Below are 27,833 nucleotides of genomic sequence, written 5' to 3'. Positions count from 1 at the left end.
CTAGGATTAAGATTTTATGAAATTAGGTATTTTACACTTCAAAAACTGAAATATACGCTGTACTATTTTACAAAGAAATTGTCGTTTGCCACTTCACCACTTTGCAAGTTTTGGTGAAACTTGGTATACATGTTCCTTCGCACCAAAGGAGGGTTGGTATTGCAGATAAGCATAATCAGACCACTGCTACGCCCACAAATGCCATTAATCAAAAACCTATAAATTGCCATAAGCCTTAGCCGCAAATTAAGATACAAAATTGTAATTTGGTACAACAAATCGCAATAATGAGAGGCACTTATGGTTTGAAATTTTTTTGAAAAGAGGGCGTAGCTCCGCCTGCTAATAAGGTTAATGTATACTTGTCTATCTCCCAAACCATTCAAGCTGCATCACTCAAATTCATCACAAATCATTTCGACAACTCTTACGACAGCGTTAAAATAGGTGAAATCGGATGATAACTACGCCCCTTCCCCATATAACGATTTTGTTAAAAGTAACTAAAAGTGCGAACAATCAATAAGTAAATGCGTCAGAGAACTTAAATTGTACATCCAAGATGGCACAAGAGCGCCTTATATGAACTGGTATCAAAATTAAATGATAGGCGTGGCACCGCCTACATTTAGGTGAAATCACATGTCTCCAAACCTACTCCACCCATTTCAACCAAATTTGATACATAGAAATATTTTGACATTGCACATACAGTGTGAAAATGGGTGAAATTGGATTGCAACCGCACCTAATTCCTATATAACACAACTTTAAATTCCATCTGGTTTTTCACTTTCCAGGAAACAGATCAAGCACAAACTAATACATCGGCATACAATTTTGTACGAATGGTGCCTTTAAGGTATTCCTTCCCTTTCCCGGGCTTTGATTCTTGCAAGTAGCAAGAGTATAAAATGTTCGGTTACACCCAAACTTGGCGCTTCCTTACTTGTATTATTCGAAGAATTTCGTAGAATTTCGGGTATATGGTTGCCAGCTTATCGTTTAGTGAATACCATGCCATCGATCTTTTTTCAGTGTTGCTTGTATTGCGATTAACGTGCCAAATGTTGCTTTCCATCCAGTCTTAAAAGGCTTATCAGCATCGACCAGCATTCCCTCACAAAAAGTTATCTAAAGAAGTCACTTACATGGACATAGACCTTGACCTACAGATATCTTAGATAGCATTCGATTGATATTAAAGTGGAAAGTCAAATAATCATTTGCACTGTATAGACGTAAGATACATTTTCCAATACAAGTTTCCGGAAATTGTAAATAAAACGAAAAATTTTTAATCTTCGTCAATATTTATTTTGTCGCCTTTAAAATGTGCTCCTTCTGAAGCAATACACCTATGCCACCTCGATTTCCATTTCATCGAAACATGCCTTGTAGGCGCTGTCCGGGCCTCAATCGAGTCGAAACGGGTTCTACGTAGTGGTAACTTAAGTTTTGGAAACAAAAAAAGTCGCATGGGGCCAAATTCGGTGAATACGGTGGTTGATCGATCAGATTGAACGAGTTTTTGGTCTTAAAATCGTTCATTATACTCTGTAGCAATTGTTGTTTTTTTCGATATTCGCGGTTGGGCTCATCATGAATTCGTTCCAACGGGACAGACGGTCAATAAAGAGTATTATTTGAGCGTTTTGAGGCGTTTGCGCGAACACATCCGTCGTAAACGGCCGGAATTGTGGGCCAACAGTTTCCGGAAACTTTCTGGTCTTAATACAGTACACGAAGTAGTGACTTTTTTTTTGAATGGAAGGAAACCTTAACAATATTATACTCGTATCTTAATCCTTAATAATCTAGAGTTTCAATTTTGATACCAATCTTTTAGACCGAATGTTCACATTACTATTAGTTTTTTTTTTATAGGTTGGCTGTACGTATTTTACTGTTGAATAATATTCTGTCTGTTTTGAAAAAAAAAATCAAATCTCATTATTATTTTATTTTATCTATGACATATTACTAGCGCCTTCTAAAAGACCCCGGAAAGGTGTACAAGTACTACCCTCTACTGACGTGCGTTGCGATTGTATTGATCATGAAAAAATACTAATGGATTCTAGAAATAAGTGTAAATTTAATAATTGTAGGAAACTTACCTCCTGGTTCTGTAAAAAGTGTAAAGTGTCGTTATGCGATAATAAAAACAATCAATGTTTCTCATTATTTCATGCATAGGTATATCTGATTTCTTTATGGTGTTAATGCCTGAAGTATTAAAATTGATACATGTTTTTTTTCTAAATAAATATGTAGAATAAATATTGTGATTTTTTTAGCTATTTTTCCCTTCATCTAGACCCTCAAGCAAACACAGTAATATTAAAAATAAATCACTTTCGTAAATCAGGCTACTAAGGGTTAAGGATTATACACACTTTAAATAACTCATCACAAAGATATCGAGTTGAATACGTAGAAGAGAGTATGCGGATACCTCATTAAAGTGGTATAGCCGCTATCTTCACTATACCAAGTTTTGTTTTGCATACTTTTGATCAGTTTTAATATTGTGAATGGTTCAAAAGAAAAATGAAAATATAAGTTTCTTTCTTCATGTATTTTGAAAACTTAAGACTTAAAAACAATTATAATAATTTATGGAAAACAAAAATTAGGCATTACAGCAACGTTTTTACACGTGAAAAAAAAAATTTCTGCATTAGGGAAAAACATCTGTTATAGTTTGTTCGATTCGCTGGTCAAATATCGCAACGCCATTTTGACTTATCAGTCGTCCAATTGATTTCATTCTGAAATTTTAAAAATCTTTTCAGATGCTAGCTTCCGAAGAACTCCTCACTGAATTTCAATAAGAAGTAAATAATTTTCATTTACTATACAAGTTCTTTACGAAATCTTTTATGTAAATTGTCTTTCATTGTGGTCAAGAACGACCTATAATTAAAACTAAATATTGAGGCTTTTTTAATTTTGTGGTAGGTAGGTAGAGCGGCTTTCTAACGACGCACCTAGGCCTATAGGAGGCCCATTGTGATACCACCAGGACTAATGTTCCCTCACTCTATCGTCTCCTCTCTGAACCAACCTGTGCTTCTGATGAAACTCATCAGTACAAATAGTTTTATATTAGCAACTTCCGATACGTCGTCAAGGAACCCTCGACCGATAGTTGCAATTATTTTCCTGTATAGAGCTTTACATTCGCATAGAAGATGTTTTACAGTCTCCTCTTCTTCTACTTCCTGACAGCTTCTACAATAATCGTTGTAGGGTACACCTAGCCTGCTGGCATGTCTATCAATTAGACAGTGATCTGTTAGTACTCTTATCAGAGTTCTTATGTCATTCCTTTTGAATTTTAATAGTCGGTTTGTGCGACCCACGCTATATTCCTGCCACGTTAGTCTGCTAGTTGAGCAAGTTATTGCTTGTCTCCACCGAGACTCAGCTAGATTTATAGCATGTTCGCTGTTTAAGTGTTTGCAAGTTGCCAAAGGCATAAAGACTCCCTCATTTTCAGGGGTTAATTGTAAAGTGGTACCTGTTTTGGCAAGCTCATCTGCTTCGCAGGTACCAGGAATATCACTGTGCCCTGGAATCAATTGCATGTTTATCGTGAAGTAGGATGTTAGACCCTCTAATAGATCAAGACATTCTTTCACTATTTTGATGAGACCATAGGAGAATTAAGTGATTTCAAGGCCGCTTGGCTATCCGTATATACATTTATATATATATATATATGTTAATTGTTGTGAGCACGCTTTTTGTCAATACCAAGGCTTTCTTTGATTGCTATGATCTCCGCCTGAAAAAAACTGCAGTGGTCTGGTAACCGTAAGGCGATTATCTAGTTTGGTTCCATCTGTGTAGATGCCAATTCCTGTATTCCTGCTCCACTAATACATATACTGGCTGCTCTTTGTATATTTTCCATACGCCTCACCGCGTATTTCTTTTCCATTATTGGCCACTGACAACTGCTGTGTAGAGCCAATTAACTGTCCGAGGCGTTGCCCCAATTTGGGTCCCATCATCCTTTTACAGGTGTAGAGTGCCGTATCTGCTTTCTTCACCCTAGCATCCAATTTTTGTTTCCATGAGAGCTTCCTGTCTAAGGTTAGTCCTAAGTAGCTTGCCTTATCTCCAATAATTAGTCTGCTAAAATTTAATATTGGCGCCGTCACTACTGAAGTATTATGTTTCCTAGTAAACAATACTAGCTCTTTCTTACCAGCATTTAAGTTTAGTCCGCACGATACAGCCCAACGATTTATATAGTCCAAGATCGTTTGCATTAGGTTTACGAGAGTATTCGGGAATTTAACTCTAACCGAAACTGCCACATCGTCAGCGTAGGCCACAACATGTACCCCCTTCTTTTCTAGATCCAACAGCAACTTATTCATTGTCAGGATAAAGATAAGTTGTGATAACACTCCTCTTTGAGGTGTACCCCTTTGGACAAATCTGCACATCGTTGACGCTGCCAGCGTTGAAATTATTAACCTGCTCGTGAGCATCTGTTCAATTAATTTTCTGAGAGGTTCAGATACGTCCAGATCCTTACGTGCACTCAGTATGGCACTAGGCTGAATATTATACAATCCTTCTATATTTAAGAATATCTGCCACCACAGAGCTTAGTGCTGTTTCTGTGGACTTTCCTTAAGAATGGTAACTAGCCAATCCTTTATGTAATTCTGCGACTGCTGTAATTGAGCCGGGAATAGACCGTCTGGTCCCGGCGACTTAAAGGACTTGAAGCTATTTATTGCCCAGCGTACGTTGCTTTCTGACTCTATGTTTATAAGATTGCAGTCTAATTCTACTCCACTGTCTTGAGTATGTTCTACAGTATGGCTTTCAGAGCTGTCTGGAAAGTGGGTATCTATCAGTAGTCCCAGTGACTCTTCACTGGATACCGTCCAACTGCGGTCTGGCTTCTGAAGATAACCGATGCTATACCCCGATTGTGCCATTATTTTCCTAAGTCGAGACGCTTCCGCTGTATTCTCGATATCATTACAAAAAGATTTCCAGGAATTTCTTTTTGCTCTCCTAACTTCCTTTTTGTATGACCTAATGGTGCTTTTTGCATTCTTTCTGTAACTTTTTAAGTTCGGGAGCCCCTGGTGGCCTAATTCTGCTCCTACTTCATGTTATTGGACAAGCCACTTCTAATGTTTGCCTGCAGATTCAGTAAATCGATCAACGAGGATGTCGAGATCCTCCTTACTGTTGGGCTGAAACGGCGGAATCATAGGGATACGTTTTTCCAGCTCTTGCATGTGCACCTGTCAGTTCGTTTTCCTTTGATTCCTGAAGTTAATGCCTCTATCGGCCCCTTTCCTCTATTATATATTCAATATATCGGTGATCCAGATTCTGCTGCGCTATCGTGAAATGCCTTGACGAACTGTCACTCCTCCGTGTGCAGGCTCGGGTTGCAGGCTCTTATGAGCTGCATAATCTGAACCGGCTGTGGTGGTGTAGCCGGAATCCATACCCTTGCCCTTGGTCCGGGTGGTATGTCTTTTTTATCTACTGCTACCAGTTTTGCGCCGGGGTATACCTCTCATACCTTCGCTATAGCAGATTTGTATAGTGCGACCGATTTCTCGTCATCGCATGCAATAATTTTAATCTGGCCCTGGTACCAGCCGGCATCTGTGCATGACGATGGCGGACCTGGATTGCTAAGTAGCACTTCCAGCGCCACATTTGCCAGCGTAGCCTGCACACATTTCCATTGGGCTCTGGCGATTCTTCCTTCGGGGTCCTGCACATCTAGAACGCCAATGACAATTCGGTTCCGGGTCATTTCTGCAAATTATTAATCGCGTAGTGAATCGATGCTTGGAGCTCCTTGGTTAGCTCATCTTTGGTTGGCGGTTGAACCTCTTTGCTTTTGCCGGCTCCTGAATACTAAATGCAGGCCACTCTCTGGCAGATGCACTTCTAGCAGCAGCACCTTTGGCATCTCACCCCTCCCCCTGCTTTCCAGCCTTGTTTTGGCTGCAGGGTTTGGGTCTGGCTGCCTCCGGCGCTACTACTTTCTTAGGGCCAGCTTTAGCTACTGCTTATTTACTTGTGCTTGCCTTATCTACGGGACCAAGCTTCGCTCCTGTCCTGGTAGTTGCCGAGCTCGCTCCAAACGCTGCTCTTTTTCGGGACACCTAGCTCCTTCCTGCTTTTTTTGTGGAGATCCGGTCTCCTTCGTATTTTTGTTGTTTTTTTATTAAATTTGGATTAAGGTTCATATTTGGTCCAGGCTATCCAGCTATCATATTACGGAGGGCGCCAGGTATCCGTAAGCTCCGATCGAGACTGGGCTATTTAAGGGCCCCCAGTCAGGTTGATCCTCGGCACGGGTCGCATGACACCTTGATCCAGCCCTTTATAGTACCCCCGACCATGGTAAGGCTCCTTATCTGTATGCTGTGCTATTGAGGAACAACGAACACACAGGTAAGAAGTCTGACCTTAGCTAGATTCCTCACGTAGATTCTTACGTCGTGAAAGTGGAGGATTTCTGCCAACCAATTTTGTAGTTACTTTCTGTAATTATACCTATATCTATTTTCTGCTTTTCCAAAGTTATTCAGCGAAAATTCTATTTTAAAATGAATACCAAAGTCTAATGAGATTGTCTTCGTACAAACATCATTGTGTAAGTTTCCTTATGATAGACAGCAGCAGCAGCCATTTATATTTGAGTTCAATCAAATTTTGTTAGCTACTTGCTTTGCCACGTTTTATTCAGTTTTTCTTTTTTTTTGGCAAATCTCTCCTATGCTTCCTCAGTATTCATGCATTGAATGCAAATATTGTTTGTTGTTCTTGTCGTTACTACCTTGAAACTGCTTCTAAGCATATGCATAATTCAAGTAAGCTGTCCCTTTTATTTTTTATTTGGCTAGAAGGCTTTGACTTACTATTGCCTGCTGCTGCACGTTCGTTGCGAGTTGACAAAAGCCTCTTTAATACACGTTCGTATCGTCTTGAAGCCTCCAAGCGGGCACTTTTAGCTGCACGGCTGGACTTTTCTACAGTCAGTTCGTGTGGGTTTACCCGCATTTGCTTATACGTCGACTCCTACGGCTGTATAAATTTGATTTGCATACAAATATATGGTGTTGCAAGACGTGCTGAACGTGCATCATACAGCCTGCCGCACAGGCGAACAGGCATCGTGTTGAACGACGCACTCTAGAGCATCTCTGCTGTTTTTCAGTTTTACTGCATTGACAGAGATTGCCTGCAGTGGCTCTACTCCGGCCACCCATCCGTCACTACAACTCAGCTATTTCGACTTTACGCTGTAGTTGCAATTGTCGATTGCGTTGCTCGTGTTGTTAATGTTTGAATTTTTATTTATTTATTTATGTTTTGTGCTTTTGAAATTTGCAATTTCGGCTGTTGAGTGCACTTTTAATCTATACAAGCCGGCAAACAAGCAGTATGCCAACGAGGCGGCCAGTCTTTTGTGTGTTGCACTCATTGCTTAGGCAGCCAATTTTTCTATGAAACGAATTTGGCTACCAGATGCAACTGTCGTGCATATTGCCTGAAGCCAAATAATCTTGTCTTCTACATATGTAATGCGCATTTGTCGCTCCGTCATCTTTATATGAGTAATATTGATGCGTGTATGCGTTTATGGAAATTCCTCGTATATTTTTAAGGTCCAGAATGCCTCGATTCTGTACATATGCAAACGCCTTTGCAACAGTGACACGACTATTTAGGGTATGACAATGCCAATTGCTTGCCTCATTGCGTTAGCTATTTGCCATGACACGCCAGGGTTGCAGCTAAAGATGTTCTGCCTTGCTATGAATGCAGTTTGTTTTTCCCTTATGAGCGCAATGAATCGTGATGACTCCGCTTGAAGGAAGGCAAAAGCAAGAAAAGCGCAAAGCCAAAATTACTGACCATCATAATATGTAAGGTTTCACTTCTTTCAATGGCTGTAAATTTTGATTATTCAGCACCAGCATTTCTAGTTGTTTTGAGTTTAAGTTGCTGATTTTAAAGACTTGCTTAGCAATTACTTCGCAACTTTTTACGTCATCACTTTCTTTTCAAACTCTGCAATACTCTGCTGCAGCTTTTCTTGTACTAACTCTTCGCTCAAACTTCAAATTACAAAAACGCACATAAACTATGCAAATCACATCCAATCATTGGGAGCCCTTTTTTGTGCTTCAGTCCACTATATCGCGCCTTACACACTGTGTGGCAACTCACATCTGAAACCATTGGTCACTAGTCTGCTACCTCGCCCCTCGTTGAAACTTGTCGCGGTTCGCTGCTGCAATTGATTCCGTGTCTTTTAGTCATCGCTGCTGCTGGCTTCTCATTTGTTGGCTATGACTAAGCAATTTGATGTGTACATCTTGATAACAGTGTGTTTACACAGAGTCCTCTTAAATCCGCATAGCATTTCCTTATTCCATGCCAATGTTGCCGTGCATCCGCTGGCTGGTGTTTGCCCGCAACATTTCCTGGTAAATGCTGCCTCTTTCAATTTGCGTTACCGGCAGATGAGCTCAACAAGATTTAAACTTCTCCTGTCCTGGGTGACTTGTGCTCTTATGTGCTAACAAATATATAGCTGTTTATATACCTATGTATATTTAAATCAAGAGAGTAAAAATTAAATTCAATCCTTTGAGTTGTGAGTTGCTGCTTCCAATTCCTGTCATCTCTTTCATATAGTACACGATTCTATAACGAAGTTTTTCCACTCGCAGACATTTTAATACATAAGTACGTTAACATAAATGCACATATATTTATATGTGTACTTGCGAAAGTTCAATGTGAACAGTTTATCATCGATTGCTGGCGGGCAGTTCCTTATTGCGACAATGAATTAGATGTCCTAACTATTTCCGCTTTAAATGGAATTATTTACTTTTTAGTTCAAGCAACTAAGTCCTACAAGTTTTCGTAAACTTTTTATAGAGTTTTTAATGTTAAAGTCTCTGATATAAAGTTAGTTTTCTAATTTCTGTATTGTATTTTTACAAATTGATGACGAAACTTATCTAAGTTGTAAACGTGAGTCATATCGATCTATAAAATTACATAGTAATAACTATTGTTATTTTATTATCGCTTCTATATTTATACGCAATCTATCAAAAATTTAAACAAACGTTCTCAGTGAATTTCGTTATTATAGCTTTAGCGATCCTGTATACCAAATAACAGTCTTGTATGTTGTTGTGGAGCTTCGTTATGGCAATTTATTTGTTTTTGATTAATGGCGTTTTGTGGGCGTGGCAGTGGTGCGATTACGCCCATCTGGAATACCAATGATTGATGGCGTTTTGTTGTTTTTGGGCTATCGAAACAACTTTATATAATTCAATGACGATTCTAATCAATTGCAATCATCAAAATATTTCAACACAATTCTAAAATGTCTTGACAACATTGATAACCTTCAATTTATCATTCTTATGTTTTTTGTTTTTATCTATGTTGTCAACTCTAATAACATTTTCTTATCATTATCTTCTTCGTAATTATATCATATATTCTTATATTTTAAACCTTCCTGTACTACGATAAACATTCCAAATCCAAAATCAGCTATATATCGGTCCAGCTTTTCTCAAGTTTTAGTGAAACAAACGAACAGTAATTGGATGAACATCAGTTTGTATGGGAAAATAAAAATGTCGTTGTTTTCTCACCATTCTCTGGATTTTCACGAATATTTCAATACAGCCGTTCTCGAGTTTTAGCGAGACTAACGAATAGCAATTAATTTTTATATACATACACATATATATTAAATCAACACCTGATTTGTATAAAATATCACACATATTGATATAAGCGTTCAGATCATAAGTCAAAATGAACAAAAATCACTATACTTCATATATAGGGACTAGGAGATCAGGACTAATTGCATTACCATTACTCAGGTATACTCAAGAACTTGTTTTCCCGCAATTTTGTGAAAATACTTCACACACTGACCCACATATTCGGCATTAAGTCTGCTGGACTAACGAAAATCATTATATGCAGTTAATGAGAGCTGGAGTAATTCGTGGACCGATTTCACTTATTTTTGAAATGAAACCATATATATATACATATTGAATTAAACATAATATATCTACATATTGACCGATACATACGGTATAAAGCCAAACGGAAGCTCGTAATTCTTAGGTTGTTTTTATGCTCTCGCAACTTGTTGCTATAGACTATAATAGTTCTGTTCACCTAACGGTGGTTTCTATTACCTAAAACTAATCTTGTTAGATATAGGGTTATGCATATATAAATGATCAGGATGAAGATACGAGTTGAAATCCGGGTGACTGTCTGTCCGTCCGTCCGTCTGTGCAAGCTGTAACTTGAGTAAAAATAAAAATCTGACTTGGTACCATGTTTCTTCGTACCGTAAGATGGTTGGTATTACAGATGGGCGTAATCGGACCACTGCCACGCCCACAAAACGCCATTAATCAAAACAAATAAATTGCCATAACGAAGCTCCACAACAAAATATGCATATCTCCTATACCGCTATAATAACGAAATTCACTGGAAACAAATGTTTTTAGCATCTCTATCGACGGGGTGAAAATGAGTGAAATCGGGTGACAACCCCGCCCACTCCCCATATAACGGTACTGTTAAAAACTACTTAAAGCGCGACAAATCAAGTACTAAACAAGCCAGAGACATTAAACTTTATCTCTTGAATGGTATGGGATGATTTTATAGGAACCACGTTCAAAATTAGGGTACCACCCACTTTTAGGTGAAAACCCATATCTTGGGATCCGCTTAACCGATTTAAACTAATTTCGTTACATAACATTCTTCTCATATCTCTATTTTATAGTACGAAAATGGGCAAATTGGATTACAACCATGCCTATTTCCCATATAACATCATTTTAAATTCCATCTGATTTTTTCACTTTCGAGTATACAAATCAAGCAACAATGTTTGTATCGGCGTAAAACTTTGCGTGAATAATACGTTTAAAGTATGCCACCTTGTGACCAATAATTATCTAAATTGAACCAAAACTGTTCAAACCTCTAGGTACTGAATATGTGGACCCCAGGGCCTATAGTTGACTTTTTACCGAAAATATCGGTCAACATAGAACAAGGCGGCAAGATCCACAAAGAAATCTAAAACGAGTGTACCATTTGACTTTGCGAGAGTATAAAATATTCGGTTACATCCGAAATTAGCTCTTCTCTACTTGTTTTTTTCGATTTTTGGCATTACGATATATTACTACCAGAAAAAGATGCTCGTTTCATTAAAAAATCTCACATTGACCGATATATTATATAAACTCACCTGGAAGTTTGAAAATCCTTATAAATATAGCTAGGGGAAATGTTCTATGTATTTAAATAACAATGATTCACATTTATTAAAAGGATATTCTCTCTGAATTTCATTAAGAAATCTTACATATTGACCGATATTTTACATTTTACCAATTTTTTGACAGAAGAGCATGATACTTGTATTATAATAAAAATATTCTATTGAAATAAATTTCTATACTACAATAGATCTCACAACTTGACCGAAATTTTCGATAAAAGATCGGCACATATTCGGCAGTGAGGCTTGAAAAATTATAGCCCGATATCCAAAATTTCACAATGTAAAATAAGAATGTCTGAATGAGGCTATACATCAAATTTTATTAAAATTGGTCTAGTAGTTCCAGAGATATAGGATTTCACTTAAAGGTAGGCGGGGACCCGCCCATTGCCTAATTTTTATAGCGGCTCCATTGAATTCCTTCCCTACATGTTATATGTGGTTTTGACGTGCTTATTTAACGACTTATCGCACCATCAGTAGTTTAACCATAACTGTGAAAGGGGTGGGTGGAATTATCATCGATTGGACCCATTTTCAAGTATGTGGGAGGAGACGTCAAAAAGTCTTGCTTGTGAGATTCATATGTACACTAAACTTTATACCACCGATGGCCTTCCCTACTGCCATTCTCTGTATCAATTACAGTTCAAATCTCCATAATTTTCAGCTTAGTTATGGCGTTTGATGGATTTTTGATTAACGACATTGTGTTTTACTTTAGCTACAGCACGTGCGTATGGACTGGATTCAGCTCGTCTCTTTGTATACTTACATACGTACATAAATAACTCCATATATATCTCTATTAGTTTTAGATGTTACAAACAACCGTTAGGTGAACATAACTAGAATACTCTGTAGCAATATGTTGCGAGAGTATAAAAATAGTTAGTTATTGCCTTTACCTTCAAATATTCCTTATGTTAGTATGCCGCTAAAAATTTCGACATTTCAATCTCACACTGAAAAAAAGTTCAAGATATATAATATGTACATGGTACATACTACCTATAAGAAATTAATATAATGTAATGAGTTTTTTTCACCTAGGTTTTTGGCTTGCCAATTTAATCAAATAATTATTACATATATTACTTCCGATCTTAATTATCCTCCATCCATATAAATCATTAGCAACCAAATAAGAAATGGGTACAAACTCTTGAAGAAAGCAACAGCAAAAGCAACTCATAATGAAAGTTCATCCGTGCAGCACATTAAGTGAAAAACTGTGTTTTTTGCTTTATTCACATGTTTTTGCATTCGTATGTTATGCCCGATAGAGATTGAACTCGTGCCGAAAAGAATGTAAGGAGTAAATGGTGAAGAATATTTCCACTACACATGAGCATACAATTATAAATACTTAAGGAATATAAACCCGAAAGCGCAATCTGTTGGAAGCTTGAAAATTACGGGCTACATTGCGCAGTATAGTAAATGTAGATGAAATTGGTATGGTAATAGCCGTATTCTTATTGTGGGTTCCTATAGGGGTCATCTTCCAAATTTTAGAAACTTAGTAACACAAATTAAGTTTTTGGTGAACATTTACTACAAAGAATAGAGGAGGTGACTACATTTGCAGAAAAGTCCGATATCTGAGTACGACCAATCTAATTATATTATTTAGTACTAATTAATTTATATTTATTAAACTTTGTCTTAGGGACTTACTTACATACATATGTTTTTTATTTTTGCTTGTTTCTTTGATTTCCACAAAAAAACGATCCACAGTGTTCCTAGAAAATATGATACTATATAATTTAAAGGAATATTGCTGATATGCATTAAGCTATTAATTTTTTTATTGTAAATAATATAATAATCGAAGAATGAAGCTCGTGCATTTATCGGGTTTTATGATTTATATTTTAGTAGTAATTTTTGATTTCACTTAAATTTTGTAAATTCAAACACACAAATATTAAATTTCTTCTTTCCTGCATAATTACGAATTAAGTAGACCTATTGAATTAAGATTGTTTATATGATAAGGGAGCTTCTAGAAATACTTATTAAACGCATTTTAATATAATGTTTGTATTGAGATCGGGAGAAATCATGCTATCCCGGCAATGCAACAAAAAGTTCCCGAATCCTCACGTACTTTATAGAACTACATCTCTAGACGTATGTGTCAGTTTATATGATAAATAGTCATGCTAATGTTTATCTCAGAAGCAACGCCACACGCGTCTATTATTGTTGCTGTTCGTTGGTTTATTACCGCCATAAATATTTTGATATTTATTTGATTGTCGAAATTGCCTTGACGTTATTGTTTTCGTACTTAATATCCACTCTTTCTCCTCTATTATTTGTCCTTGGTTGATCCGCTTGGTCGTCAGTATGATGTTGACATTTTTGGCGTGGTTGATTTGTTGTACTCGGTTGCCTGCCTGTCTGTATTTGTAATTTACTTGCTTACCAACGAACCAAAGTAAAAAATTAGTTGGAAAATTTACGCGAGCAGTGCGTGTGAATGCTTGTATGTGTATGTGTAGGAAAAGTGAAAAAATTTAACTGTAAGTAACGCCCAACAAGCACATGGATTTTGTAATTTTCTTGCTACTTCGGCGTCTGGGAATTTTCGACAATCCTTTGCTAAATGCAGACAATTATTTACATCTCTTGCGGACTTAACATAATACAAATACAATTCTAATTGAAACCAATTTTTTTGTTTTGGTCAATCGCCACTTTCTTATCCAAGACACTACTAATGACGTTGGTGGACAAGTTTCGGTGACCACTGACAACCGTAGAACTCAATGCTTTCACCTACTTGAACACATTCTATGGTACTTGACGTTGTCGAAGTTGCAGTTTTTCCTACGACATCTCCTCGATTGCGAAAACATTTATGGTATGTAGCACTTTTATCGCACAGCAATAAAACGATTGTGAACAGATTTATTTGCGGGCGTAGTGTCGCTGGATGCCAGCTTTGAATGCGCTTAATGAAGTGGACATAAGCTGTTGCGCCATCAACACCATTCGCTCAAATCTGCCTACATACTCCTTTTCACACAACTTTCGATCACGCGTCCGCTTCGTCCACCTACGCCACCCCTGTGTGCTACTTGAGAGTTTAGGATGACATTCAGGTTTGTAGTATTGCCGGCTCTTGAAGTCACTTTAGTAGCTGTACGAGTGACTTAGCCGAGTGCTTCCTTTGTGTCAGATGTGGAAGCGGGCCTGCCGTGTTTTGGAAATTGGTAACCTTCAGCTGCTGCTGCAAGACGTAGCTCAATTGTTGTGGCGTTAAACTTTATCCTTTGCTATATGCAATGCCTTTTCCTTGCGAATCGCCGATTTAAGAAAAGTTTTGTATTATACTTTTAGGGCTTCTGTCTGGTGAGGAACGGGGCTGGCATTGAGTAAGCAACCGCCAAACTATCAACAACTTTTAGTTGCATATTTGACTTTCGGTTAATATTGCCACAAATACACATCCCAACAAACGTATGCTTACATATGTAGTTAGCAGTGTAGATCTGTAGTACATATGTATATGTATAAGTTTATTGGAAGAGCATTAAAGTTCTAATGTCTCACACATAATATTGAAATTGAGAGTATTAACTTAATTCTTGTATGTATGTACTTACAGTACGCATATCATCTCAAATTTATCAGATCATATTAATTTAGCAAATATACATATTATATACTTATGTAGATATAGTGGACACCTCATACCTTCATTATTTGTCACGCTCGATTAACTAACAAATAATTTCCTTCCGTCGCATTGACCCTTCCCATTGTTCTTTGTATTATTATTTTTTTTTGTTTTCGCTATTCCTCCGTTTTTGCTATCCTGTCTATTAATATGTATGTTTGCTCTATTTCTCCACACTGTCAACACATAACGGCCTTTGGCAATGCCATATTAATGTTTTTCGTCTTATAGCGCTTCTTTTTTATCAACTTTGGGCTTGTTTGCTTTCCATTTCGGTTTGTTGCTCTATGTTGCTGTAGTGTTGGTTTTGTACTTCGTCGTTGTTTTACTTCTAGTTTTATACTCTCGCAACATGCTGCTGCGTAGTACAATAGTCTTGTTCACCTAACGGTTGTTTGTAAAAAGACACCTAAAACTAGTCGTGATAAATATGCAGTTATGAATATATGTACATAAATTACCAGGAAGACGAAAGGGTTAACAATTCAAACAATCACCGACGCAAAATCGTGGATCGAATCTGCTGATACGACCTATCTTATGAGAGCGCAATGTAAATGACTCAAAATCAGAGTCGAATACATTTATTTAAAATAGGTAGATTATTTTTAATAGTTTGATTTTAGTTTTGAGCTTTTACATTACGAAAAATTATAACTAAAAAACTAAATGTGTGAAAAATCGTGTATACTTGTACACATAGAACAATGGCAACATTGCAACAAAAATCTACAAAAAGCCATAACTGAGCCGTAATTAAGATACAAAATGGTAATTCGGTACAACAAATCACAGTAAAGAGGGGCATTTGTGGTTTGAAACACACAAAAATAAAGCACTTAAACTATATCAACCAAATTCCTTTACGACAAATCTTTTCGACACTTCTTCCGACAGTGTCGTATGATAGCCCATACATACAAGTATATAAGGGTTATGTTGAAAACTACTAAAAGTGCGTTGACTCACTTAATAAATCCGTCACATCCTATATGATGCAGAAAATTCTCATAAGAGCAGGTCAAAAGTGAACAATGGGCGTGATACCGCCCACCTTTAGGTTAAAACCTATTCCTAATTAATATAATATTAAAGAAATTGATGAAATGAATTTAATTTAATAATTTTAGACACCTAAAGGTGAACAATAAAAAGTAAACAGATACAGCTGATAGAATAGCACACTCAAAAAAGATATCTCGCCGTGTTGTATTTGTCGTATTTCAATTTTGTATGGGAAACAACAACAGTGTTGATATGACAGTCATAAAAAAATAAGACAATACGACGATATGACACCTTGTGAATACCCTAAATATATAAATCCAGTGTTAACGACGTTGTCGAATAAAAAATTAAAACAAATATGTGCCTTTAGGCTAATCCATCTGACGTCTAAAAAATGACGAAATCAGATCACAACTTTTCAAACCCCAGATACTGAGTTTGTGAACCCCAGTGCCTATGAGTTTTTTACCAAAAATATCTGTCAATTCTTTTCTTAAAATTCGGAAATAATGTTTTATGGTAACAGCACGGTCTTGTATCAAAAAAGCAGCAAAATACTTGTATAATAATATTGTAAAATTAATCGGTCTATGACCTATAATATCAGTTAATAGATACCAAATATGATTGTAATCCTTTTACGATTTCGTTGAATAATGAATGTTTACTTCTTACGCAACAAAATATTTTTATACTCTCGCAACCTGTTGCTACAGAGTATAATAGTTTTGTTCACCTAACGGTTGTTTGTATCACCTAAAACTAATCGAGTTATATATAGGGTTATATATATATAAATTATCAGGATGAAGAGACGAGTTGAAATCCGAGTGACTGTCTGTCCGTCTGTCCGTCCGTGCAAGCTGTAACTTGAGTAAAAATTGAGATATCTTTATGAAACTTGGTAGACATGTTTCTTGGTACCGTGAGACGGTTGGTATTGCAATGGGCGTAATCGGACCACTGCCACGCCCACAAAACGCCATTAATCAAAAACAAATAAATTTCCATAACTAAGCTCCGCAATAAGATACAAGACTGTTATTTGGTACACAGGATCACATTAGGGAGGGGCATCTGCAGTTACAATTTTTTTAAAGTGGGCGTGGTCCCGCCTCTAATAGGTTTAATGTGCATATCTCCTAAACCGCTAATGTTATAATAACAAGATTCACTGGAAGCAAATGTTTTTATAGCGCGAAATCGGACTACAACCACGCCTATTTCCCATATAACACCATTTTCAATTCCATCTGATTCTTTCACTTTCCACTATGCATATCAAGCAACAATGATTATATCGGGGTAAAACTTTGCGTGAATAATACGTATGCCACCTTGTGACCAAAAATTGTCTAATTCGAACCAAAACTGTTCAGGCCCCTAAGTACTAAATATGTGGACCCCAGTGCCTATAGTTGAACTTCTACCGAAAATATCAGCCAATCCACAAAGATATCTCAAACAAGTATACCATTTGACTTTGCGAGAGTATAAAATGTTCGGTTACATCCGAACTTAGCAATTCCTTACTTGTTTAATATAAAGTTTTGCCAAAGCCTGAATTATTTCTCCGGGTTTGTTCCTTGCAAATTGTGAGAGTATAAAATGTACAGATACACCCAAACTCAGCCTTTCCTTACTTGTTTGTTTTATTTTTTTCACCTTTTTTTCATTTTCGTACAACTTTTCCATACTTCCACAAGGTTCTGCTCTTTTCGGTGACTCACACCAAGCTCAAAGATGTTCAGTCTCTCAATCGCTATACTTCTGCCTTGCCCGACTTTGTCTCCGTCACGTCTGTAAGTGTGCTTTTACATAGGGACTCAAAAGAGTCTCATTTTTTTTCAAATTTTCTTTTGGTGTCGCTCTGTGCATTCACACGGTCAAAAAGAGTCCAGCAACTCGAGTCTAGTTTTTCTGCATTCCTTCTCACAAAATTTTCGTAAATATTTGTGCGGTTCGACTGCGCAACACTGCGTGCTGCGTATTTCATTTGTATGTTGAGATGATGGTCGCACATTTTGCTTGCAATGAATTACCTAGAATATGGTAGAACAATATGCATAATACAAGTACCTACCCGCTAAATAGTTTCAAAGAAATACTAAAGACGGCAATTCCCTAATCCACAAGAATGTATTGAATATCCGTTAGTAATATTTTCAAGGCCAAATTTATAAAAGGAATTTCCTAATCTTTAAGTATTAAAAACGCATAAATTCTTTACTCCGTATTAAAAATTCATAATTTCTTTACTCCATAATCTATATCTTAATTTTCTCCTTATTTACAATTTTTCAAAATATTTCTATTGTTCTATGCATACATATTTGCATATTACATACAAAAAATAGATAACAGAATTCAAAGTTGCGAACGAATTCATTTGAAAACGATTGCTCTTGCAACCATTAAAAGAATTTGAAACTGAAAAGAAATGCTGAAAAGGGTAGCAGCGAGCTGTTACGAACAAGAACACAAAGCGTGCCACCCGAACACGAGTGGCACGGTCCCTTCGTCTTTCCACGTCGTCCCCTCGCCCATAATAAACTGGTTTGAGACTCTTTTGAGTCCCAATGTAAAACGGCACTAAGTAAACAATTTAAATGTGTGACCCCGAAAATGAGGAATTCGAGTAAACAAACTGCAAATTTCCCTTGGGTATTCATTCTTCATCTCATCTCTCGTCCTCATGCATGCAGTGCACGGAAATTTTAGGATACAGTGTCCCTTGTTTTCTTCATATTCACTTATTTTTAATATTTACGTGTCCTTGTTCCATATCAATTACGTCATATTATATATATATGTACCTTTGCCTCTATGATTTGTGATTAAGTATATCAAAATTTTATGAAAGTAATATTTGAAATTGACTAAGAACAATCATAATGATTTTATATAAACTATTTTAATCATCTTCAAATCCTTAGGAACTATATTTGTCAGTCTGGATTAATACGTAAGAGGTTTATGGTGGACTGGACACCCTTACAAAGCACTAGTATTGTATTAGTTATAGATAGGGAAAAGGATAAAAATCGAACCCAGTTTGTACTCAGTGATTTCAACTTTAAGGTCCAAAAAAGACACCATTTAAGTGAAAGCAAGAATCAGTTGGAAAAAAATATAGAAAGTATCTTTGGCTGTTGCCATTTTAGAAACCAGCAGTTCAATTCCATTATTGACAAAAGGTCTAAAGATTAACTAAGACATGCGAATATTTAGAAAACCAGCGGTCTAACCAAAATGTTTGTCTTAGTTGGTCTATTTTCGAAGGTAAGTGCTCTATTGACATATTTCGAATTTTTGTCACTTTTTTATTTTATATTATATAAATAAAAGGGAGACTTCAACGCACTTAAATGTAGGCTACTTAGTTCGAAGCGCAGAGCAAACACAATATTAAATGCTCATTCCTCCTTTAGATACCACTGTTTCCATTAGTGCACTTATTCTCTTTGTGAAATGGAGCGGAAAAGGGAGATGCAATAAATAATACTAATACACATGTTTATTAATGGTCTGCAATGAAAGTTTAATATACTCACACATCTCAGGCGTTAGATTGCGAATACTGAGGTGTAACTCTTTCGTTTTGAGTAAATTGCTATTATTGTCCAGCAGCTGCTTGGTGAATGGGACCACTGACTAGTAGAAAGTGGCGGTGGGGTTAGCAACTCGTCGCTGTAGAACAGTTTTGGAAGTATCTAACCGATGCTGAAGTGTGCGCGTACAAGGTTAAACAGGGTATTTCAACTTGCACATATTTATCATAATCTTTATACCTAAACGCATACTTGCATATGAGCAGGAAATCTGTAAATTCATAAGCACAATAACGACAGCATTCACAAGTCGGCAGCCAGCTTATCTCTACCCACAGCCGCCCACATTTAGTCTCGAAAGCAAATAAAACAAGTAAGGAAGGGCTAAGTTCGGATGTAACCGAACATTTTATACTCTCGCAAAGTCAAATGGTATACTCGTTTGAGATTTCTTTGTGGATTGACTGATATTTTCGGTAGAAGGTCAACTATAGGCACTGGGGTCCACATATTTAGTACTTAGGGGTTTGAACAGTTTTGGTTCGATTTAGACAATTTTTGGCCGCAAGGTGACATACTTTAATTGCATTATTCACGCAAAGTTTTACCCCGATATAATCATTGTTACCTGGTGGAAAGTGAAAGAATCAGATGGAATTGAAAATGGTGTTACATAGGAAGTAAGCATGGTTGTAGTCCGATTTCGCCCATTTTCGCACTATGACATAGAAACATGAAAAGAACGTTATGCACCGAATTTGGTTGAAATCGGTTGAGCAGATCTCAAGATATGGGTTTTCACCTAAAAGTGGGCTGTGCCACGCCCACTGACTAATTTTGAACGCGGTTCCTATAAAGCCAATTTATACCATCTCAGAGATAAAATTTAGTGTGTCTGGCGTGTTTAGTGCTTGATTTATCGCGCTTTTAGTAGTTTTTAACAGTACCGTTATATGGGGAGTGGGCGGAGTTGCCACCCGATTTCAACTATCACACCGTCAATAGAAGTGCTAAAAACATTTGCTGCTAGTGAATTTTGTTATTATAGCATTAGCGGTTTAGGAGATATGCACATTAAACCTATTAGAGGCGGGACCACGCCCACTTTTTAAAAAAAAGTTTTAACTGCAGATGCCTCTCCCTAATGTGATCCTGTGTACCAAATAACAGTCTTGTATCTTATTGCGGAGCTTAGTTATGGCAAGTTACTTGTTTTTGATTAATGGAGTTTTGTGGGCGTGGCAGTGGTCCGATTACGCCCATCTGCAATACCAACCGTCTCACGGTACCAAGAAACATGTCTACCAAGTTTCATAAAGATATCTCAATTTTTACTCAAGTTAGAGCTTGCACGGACGGACAGACGGACGGACGGACGGACGGACAGACAGTCACCCGGATTCCAACTCGTCTTTTCATCCTGATCATTTATATATATATAACCCTATATCTAACTCGATTAGTTTTAGGTGATACAAACAACCGTTAGGTGAACAAAACTATTATACTCTGTAGCAACAGGTTGCGAGAGTATAAAAAGAGTGAGCGAAGCCAAACAAAGAGAACAAACAACTTAGGAGTGTGGGCAGCGGGAAGCATGCGTCGAGAGGGATTTCAGTCTAGAAGGGTTTTTGCCCACGCATTATAGTATATGTGTATATGTATGCAAGTCTGTGGCGGCGGCTGCGGCTACAACTGAAGCCTGTGAACACATTTTTATTTTCGGTACAAATTAAAAAGCAAATAAACCTAAAATCGTGAAATGTAAATATACTGGGGTGAGCATCAACAAAATTGGTGGTAAAGGAAGTGAGTTGAAGGCAAATATTTCATGTCGACTGTTGCAGCTGCTTCGAACGCTGTTGCCGCCGCTGTCAATGAGACTATTTTTCGTTGCATATCGGCTTGTTAGTGCTGTTGCTATTGCCATGGCTGATTTGCCTTTGCGGTGTTTATTTACTTTTTTGCTTCGCTGTGTCTTCATTGCATATATATTTTCTGTCGTTTTGCCACTTGGTTATTCCTTGGTGCGCACATATAAAAAAAAAGAGGCGGGCCAACTGGCTCGGAGCCACGACACGGTGGTGTGTGGGCAGCAGGCGGACGCATTTGATTTACATCTTGTTTACTCATACTTTTCACTGCGCTCAAACCCACATACACGCAAAAGCTCCTGCAATCGAAGTGTATAAATTGTTTGCGAAGTTTTAGAAGTGAACTAATTGTAGCAACGCGTGTTTTCGAATGTGGCTTTTGATATGCGTTTGACATTTTTAAGATTCTCCAGTAAATAAATTGTCAGCATAAAAACGTCAGATTTAAATTTCTTTTTCTTTTTCATCTTTTTCTCCATATTACTACGTGGTGCGCGTTAAGCTGTGGCCAATAGAGGCTCGCGAACTGACATGAGGCGACAATGCTGCCGCCTCGGTTAATAAGGTGAAAAGCCAAGTTAACTCACATGACTACAAAGTCGTCGCCGTTGGCTGGTATCTCAACCTTGTTATAGTATTCCACCGTTGAGCCGGCTCTGCTTATGTGAGTGCCACGACCGACATGTGTCATCCCAAACGCTTGGTTGCACAGTAGTCGGTATACCAGCGCAGCATATTTTGTGCATCAACTTTGGCGTATTATATGCGACGCAAGATGTTGGTGTATTGAAATCGGATTTGCAAAATCGTCTTAGGCTAGGCAAAATTCACAAAAATAACTAGCAGCAGTGAAAACAAAACAGCAAAAATACGGTGTACATAACAAGGGACAAAATGGCATTTTTTTGTTTTCTTTTAAAGAGAAATATGGAGTTTTTTGTAAAAACAGCAAGCACTAAAAGTAACAGACACCAAAAACTGGCGTCGAAATATGACAAATGTGTCACAATTTGGTCACTGTGAATTTTTTCTTTTTATGAATATTAAGCTTTTCCTTATTTTTTAATTCGTCTTTTTTTGACAAAAAGTTACTAAAGCCCCGTGGGTGTGTGCAAATTTAACTCAACTTGTTTGGCTTAGCTGTTGCGACTACCTGATTCTGCAGCCGTGTTCAGAGTCACTTTCACAGCCACTTAAGGCTATTGGAGATTAGATTCCTTGTTCCTTGAGCACCTAATTATTGTATCTATAAATTTCAGAGCATGTTTTGATCAAGTATCGGAAAGCTTGCGGAAATTAATAAGTACCACATCTTATGGAAAGCGCTACTTGATCAGTTGGCTTACAACTATGCCAATTGACTTCAAACATTCGCAAATAAACAGAATACAGAAAGAAGGCCGCTTCTAAACTAAAAATTGTACTCACCTCTAAAAGGTTAACTAAATACCTACCCAAATCGATATGGAAAATATTATTTGACAGATGAATACTTAGGTACGTACATGTATCGAACAACTTAAGCTTTTAATGAAATAATAAACAAATACTCAAATTTAATAATTGAGAGTAATATACACGGTTTTCAGTTCGCATTTACCTTCATACACTGTGTAGGGGCTCCATATGTATGCATACACATATTGTAAATGATATGTAAATCGATTTAAGCAATATGTCCTGCTTCCAGAGTACGAATTTACGAGCCGAGCTTTTTGTTTCCGTTGCAGAATGTAGGAGAAAACTTAAGGAAATATAAAAAAATTAACTCCGGCACGAACGCGATTAATGTCAAGCAACGTGACTGCTAAAGAGGGATGTGTGCAAAGAGTAGAAATAAGTAAAATACATACAAATTGACACAGTAAGGCTCATGAGTTTGTACATAGTGTGTTCACGGGCGGTGTGTGTTTTGTACAAAAAACACATAGAGACTACTGATTTGACAGACACATCGTTGTGTGACGTTGACTTGACAAGGTAGATCGCAAAGCTGAGCAGTAGCCTGCTGCAATCCAGACTACATTCGCAATAGTATCTGAATCTGGAAACGCTGCAACACCAGTCATGAATACAGTCATTCAACAAACACATATAATACAATATGTAAGCAGAAATACGCATAAATGTGGATATCCATCTGTTGTAGAAAGAATTTACGGCAGTTATGTCAAATAAAGATATTATATATACCTAGTATATATGCTTTTCAACACCTCTGCAACTTTTTTACAGATTACAATATCATAAAATTGATGTTTTTTTATAAAGCGCTTCCTAAGAATTGGTGCTGCAGTCTACAGATATCTGAACGTTACCAGATGCTTTCCAATCATCTCAACACTATTTTCTTGACTATCCCGCTTTTGCGATTGAATCCTCTTTATCGATATATGGTATTCAACTTTAACAGTTAAGAACATGAACTAATAACTGTTCTAAGATCCTGTTCTGTTCGTTTATCTGAGCACCGCGATATCCAACAACCTCCATTTTTATCTTGAATACTCTTATTTCTAAACTTCTTGTCCAGGTGCTAACCAAACTCAAACTCAGTTTCTGTCTTAGAAACAGCTTATTTGAAATCCTTAGTAAAAAGCTTTAGTATGTGGAGGTTTACAGTAATTGTTGCTATTGTTTTACCTTCTTTGATGAACAACCTTTGATGAAACAAGTAAGGAAGAGCTAAGTTCGGATGTAAACGAACATTTTATCCTCTCGCAAAGTCAAATGGTATACGCGTTTGAGATTTCCTTGTGGATTGGCTGATATTTTCGGTAGAAGGTCAACTATAGGCACTGGGGTCCACATATTTAGTACTTAGGGGCTTGAACAGTTTTGGTTCGATTTAGATAATTTTTGGTCACAAGGTGGCATACTTTAAACGTATTATTCACGCAAAGTTTTACCCCGATATAATCATTGTTGCTTGATATGCATAGTGGAAAGTGAAAGAATCAGATGGAATTGAAAATGGTGTTATATGGGAAATAGGCGTGGTTGTAGTCCGATTTCGCCCATTTTAGCACTATGACATAGAAATATGAAAAGAACGTTATGTACCGAATTTAGTTGAAATTGGTTAAGCAGATCTCAAGATATGGGTTTTCACCTAAAAGTGGGCTGTGCCACGCCCACTGTCTAATTTTGAACGCGGCTCCTATAAAGTTATCGCATACCATCTCAGAGAAAATATTTAATGTGTCTGGCGTGTTTAGTGCTTGATTTATCGCGCTTTTAGTAGTTTTTAACAGTACCGTTATATGGGGAGTGGGCGGAGTTGCCACCCGATTTCAACTATTTTCACACCGTCAATAGAAGTGCTAAAAACATTTGCTGCTAGTGAATTTTGTTATTATAGCTTTAGAGGCTTAGGAGATATGCACATTAAACCTATTAGGGGCGGGACCACGCCCACTTTAAAAAAATTTTAACTGCAGATGCCCCTCCCTAATGTGATCCTGTGTACAGTCTTGTATCTTATTGCGGAGCTTAATTATGGCAATTTATTTGTTTTTGATTAATGGCGTTTTGTGGGCATGGCAGTGGTCCGATTACGCCCATCTGCAATACCAACCGTCTCACGGTACCAAGAAACATGTCTACCAAGTTTCATAAAGATATCTCAATTTTTACTCAAGTTAGAGCTTGCACGGACGGACGGACAGACGGCCGGACAGACAGTCACCCGGATTTCAACTCGTCTCTTGATCCTGATCAATTATATATATATATATATAACCCTATATCTAACTCGATTAGTTTTAGGTGATACAAACAACCGTTAGGTGAACAAAACTATTATACTCTGTAGCAACAGGTTGCGAGAGTATGAAATGGATCTTTGAAAGTAAATAACGTTTTAACTTTCAAACCAAATTTGTGACAAAATAAAACACTCTCACGTGGCATCGAAACGACATAGTGATTTGGCGACTTTTGAAAAAGACTGACAGCTAGTTGCGCCGTTGAAATGGGGTTGCTGTAGCAGCAGAAAGTAATTGCCGCAACATCACGACAATCAGCCAGCCCTTTAGCAGACGCCTGCCTAAAATAAGGGTATAGCAAACGCAGCAACTACAACTACTGCAACGACTGACAGGCTGCAGCAAACCACTAGCGGGCAACATGTTTATGATAAATTACTTCCGAACAAGATGATGACGAGGCGCGTTACCTAACCCAACTAAAACTCAGGAATCGGTTTGCATGCTGCACACAACCACGTTGCAAGTTGCTAACAAGCAAAGCTCTATTCGTGTGTAGTTCGTTCTGCCATCGCTGCAATAAACTGTTGTACAATAGTTGTCTTGGCCGATGGTTGTTGACGCCGTTATTGCATTTGTTGTTGTAGTCAGTGTTGTTGATGTTGAAAATGCAAATATGTCAAACATTTACATGCGCTTGTTAATTTATGGCCACTTCAGCGTGGCGGGGCCAAACCATTTCGCAAGTTGCAAAATGCGGCTGCAATTAAGCGAGCTGGAAAAAAGATCATCGGTGTAAAAAAAAATCAAACGAGTGGTAAGTTGTATCCTGCAAAAATATATGAGTATTGGCATACGACGCTTGTTGCTTCAAGTTGATACCGAAACTGCTTAGGCCGGATGGGTTGAATTCAATTAAGGAATATCAGTTGTGAAGATATGTAAAGGCAGCCGCAATAAGAGAAAATCAAATAAGTTTTCGTTAAGCAGTAGACTAAGGCAGTTTGTTTATTTTGGCATGTATTAACATCGATTGCACATCCGATTAGTATGGGTTACCACATGTGGCAAGCGGCAAGATGACTGCGAAGTTCACACGTGAGCAGTTAGCCCCTTAGGGCATGTGCAAATGATGGAATCGCTATGAAAATATAATTATTTTAGAATTATAATTATTTTAGTAGGATAGAAGTCTTAATATGTACTTCGTCTGACGAAGTTTTAAACCTTGAAATTGTACGATATTAAGACGGTAATCAAATATTATGACGTCATCGAGAGATAAGTCCATAATTCCAAAACGAACTACGAATTAAATGTCATTTAAATGTTTAATCAAGTTATCTCAATTACTTTCTGGAATTTTAATAAGATCAGGGGACTTCCTCAAATGCTATATCAGTTAAGTAGACTTAACTATCTTGCATATTCTTACCGTGGCATGTAAATATTTATCTCGTAAAACTGAAATTATTAGAATAAATTAAATATCGGATCAATTAGATTCATTATAATAGTGTGTTTAGCGCCTTTAAACATGGATTTTTAAACATTCTGTTCGTATCACCTAAAACTAATCGAGTTAGATATAGAAATTCAGAGAGGATCCGTTCCTTATTGTAATATGTCTGTATGTCAAAAATGGGTTGAATCGCCAATACTGCCCTTAACTCCCATATACCTAATATAAAGATTTTTAAACTTCGGGGTGACTTTATACCGCATATATCGGCCAATATGTGAGTTATCTCAAAGAAAATTATAGAGCGTATTTTAATCATAAAAGTGTATTTATGTGTTTAAAATGTATAAAATTGGGTGAAAACTTGAAATAGCCCCTATATAACTAATATCAGGATTTTTGAACATCCGGTTGACTTACTCCGTATAATTGGTGATGGTATGTAAGGTACCTTAATGAACCTCAGGGAGCAGTTAATTAGTCTGTGACATGTTAGTAGTGTGTGGTATTGGCAAAAATTGATAAAATCGGATCAATGCTACCCATAACTCACATATACTACTAATAATGATTTTCGATATTTTACAATAACAAGTTTTATATGTATATATTAATAATTAATGCAATCAGCCCGTAACTTTCTCTATAGCCAATATGTCCCGTAAAATGATTTCCGTTTTTCCAACTGCCTTTTAACCGTTTTAGTTGGTCAAAATGTGTGATATAAATTACGTGAACAAGTTTTCCAAAACCTTATATGGTTTTGTGCTGGGTGTGTCCTGCGCACTTACAAGTTTAATGTATACGTCTTCCAAACCGGTAAAGCTATATCATCCAAATCTGCACAAGACAAAGTTTTTCAACGCCTCTTACGATAGTGTGAAAATAGGTGAAATCCTAATCAGATTACCCCGCCCACTCCCCATATGTCGGTTTTGTTAAAAACGGCTGAAAGTGCGATGAATCTAAAAATAAATGCGCCAGAGGCATACAATTTTATACCTGAGATGATAGGAGAAGGTTCTATAGGCGCAGCTATAAAAAATTTTTGATGGGCGTGGCTCCGGTGACATTGAGGTGAAATCATATATATCTGGACCTGCTCGAATGATTGCAACCAAATTTGGCAAGTAATATTATACTGACATAGTATATGAAAA

The 27,833-nt window shown here is 37.2% G+C and overlaps 1 protein-coding gene and 1 long non-coding RNA gene across 3 annotated transcripts in view; both read left to right on the top strand.

The window, feature by feature from the left end:
• The window catches only part of dnt (tyrosine-protein kinase Dnt), a 221,560-nt gene that overhangs the window by 71,731 nt on the left and 121,996 nt on the right, over window positions 1-27,833 (top strand). The window lies entirely within an intron of this gene.
• LOC118682351 (uncharacterized) overlaps window positions 19,286-27,833 on the top strand; it is a 41,062-nt gene continuing 32,514 nt past the window's right edge. Inside the window, exon 1 of the long non-coding RNA XR_004978131.2 lies at window positions 19,286-19,361. This is a non-coding gene — a long non-coding RNA (uncharacterized lncRNA). The remainder of the gene's footprint in view (window positions 19,362-27,833) is intronic.

The sequence above is a fragment of the Bactrocera oleae genome, chromosome 3 (genome assembly GCF_042242935.1).
Source record: "Bactrocera oleae isolate idBacOlea1 chromosome 3, idBacOlea1, whole genome shotgun sequence".
NCBI lineage: Eukaryota > Metazoa > Arthropoda > Insecta > Diptera > Tephritidae > Bactrocera > Bactrocera oleae.
This window is presented reverse-complemented; position numbering and strand designations above follow the sequence as displayed.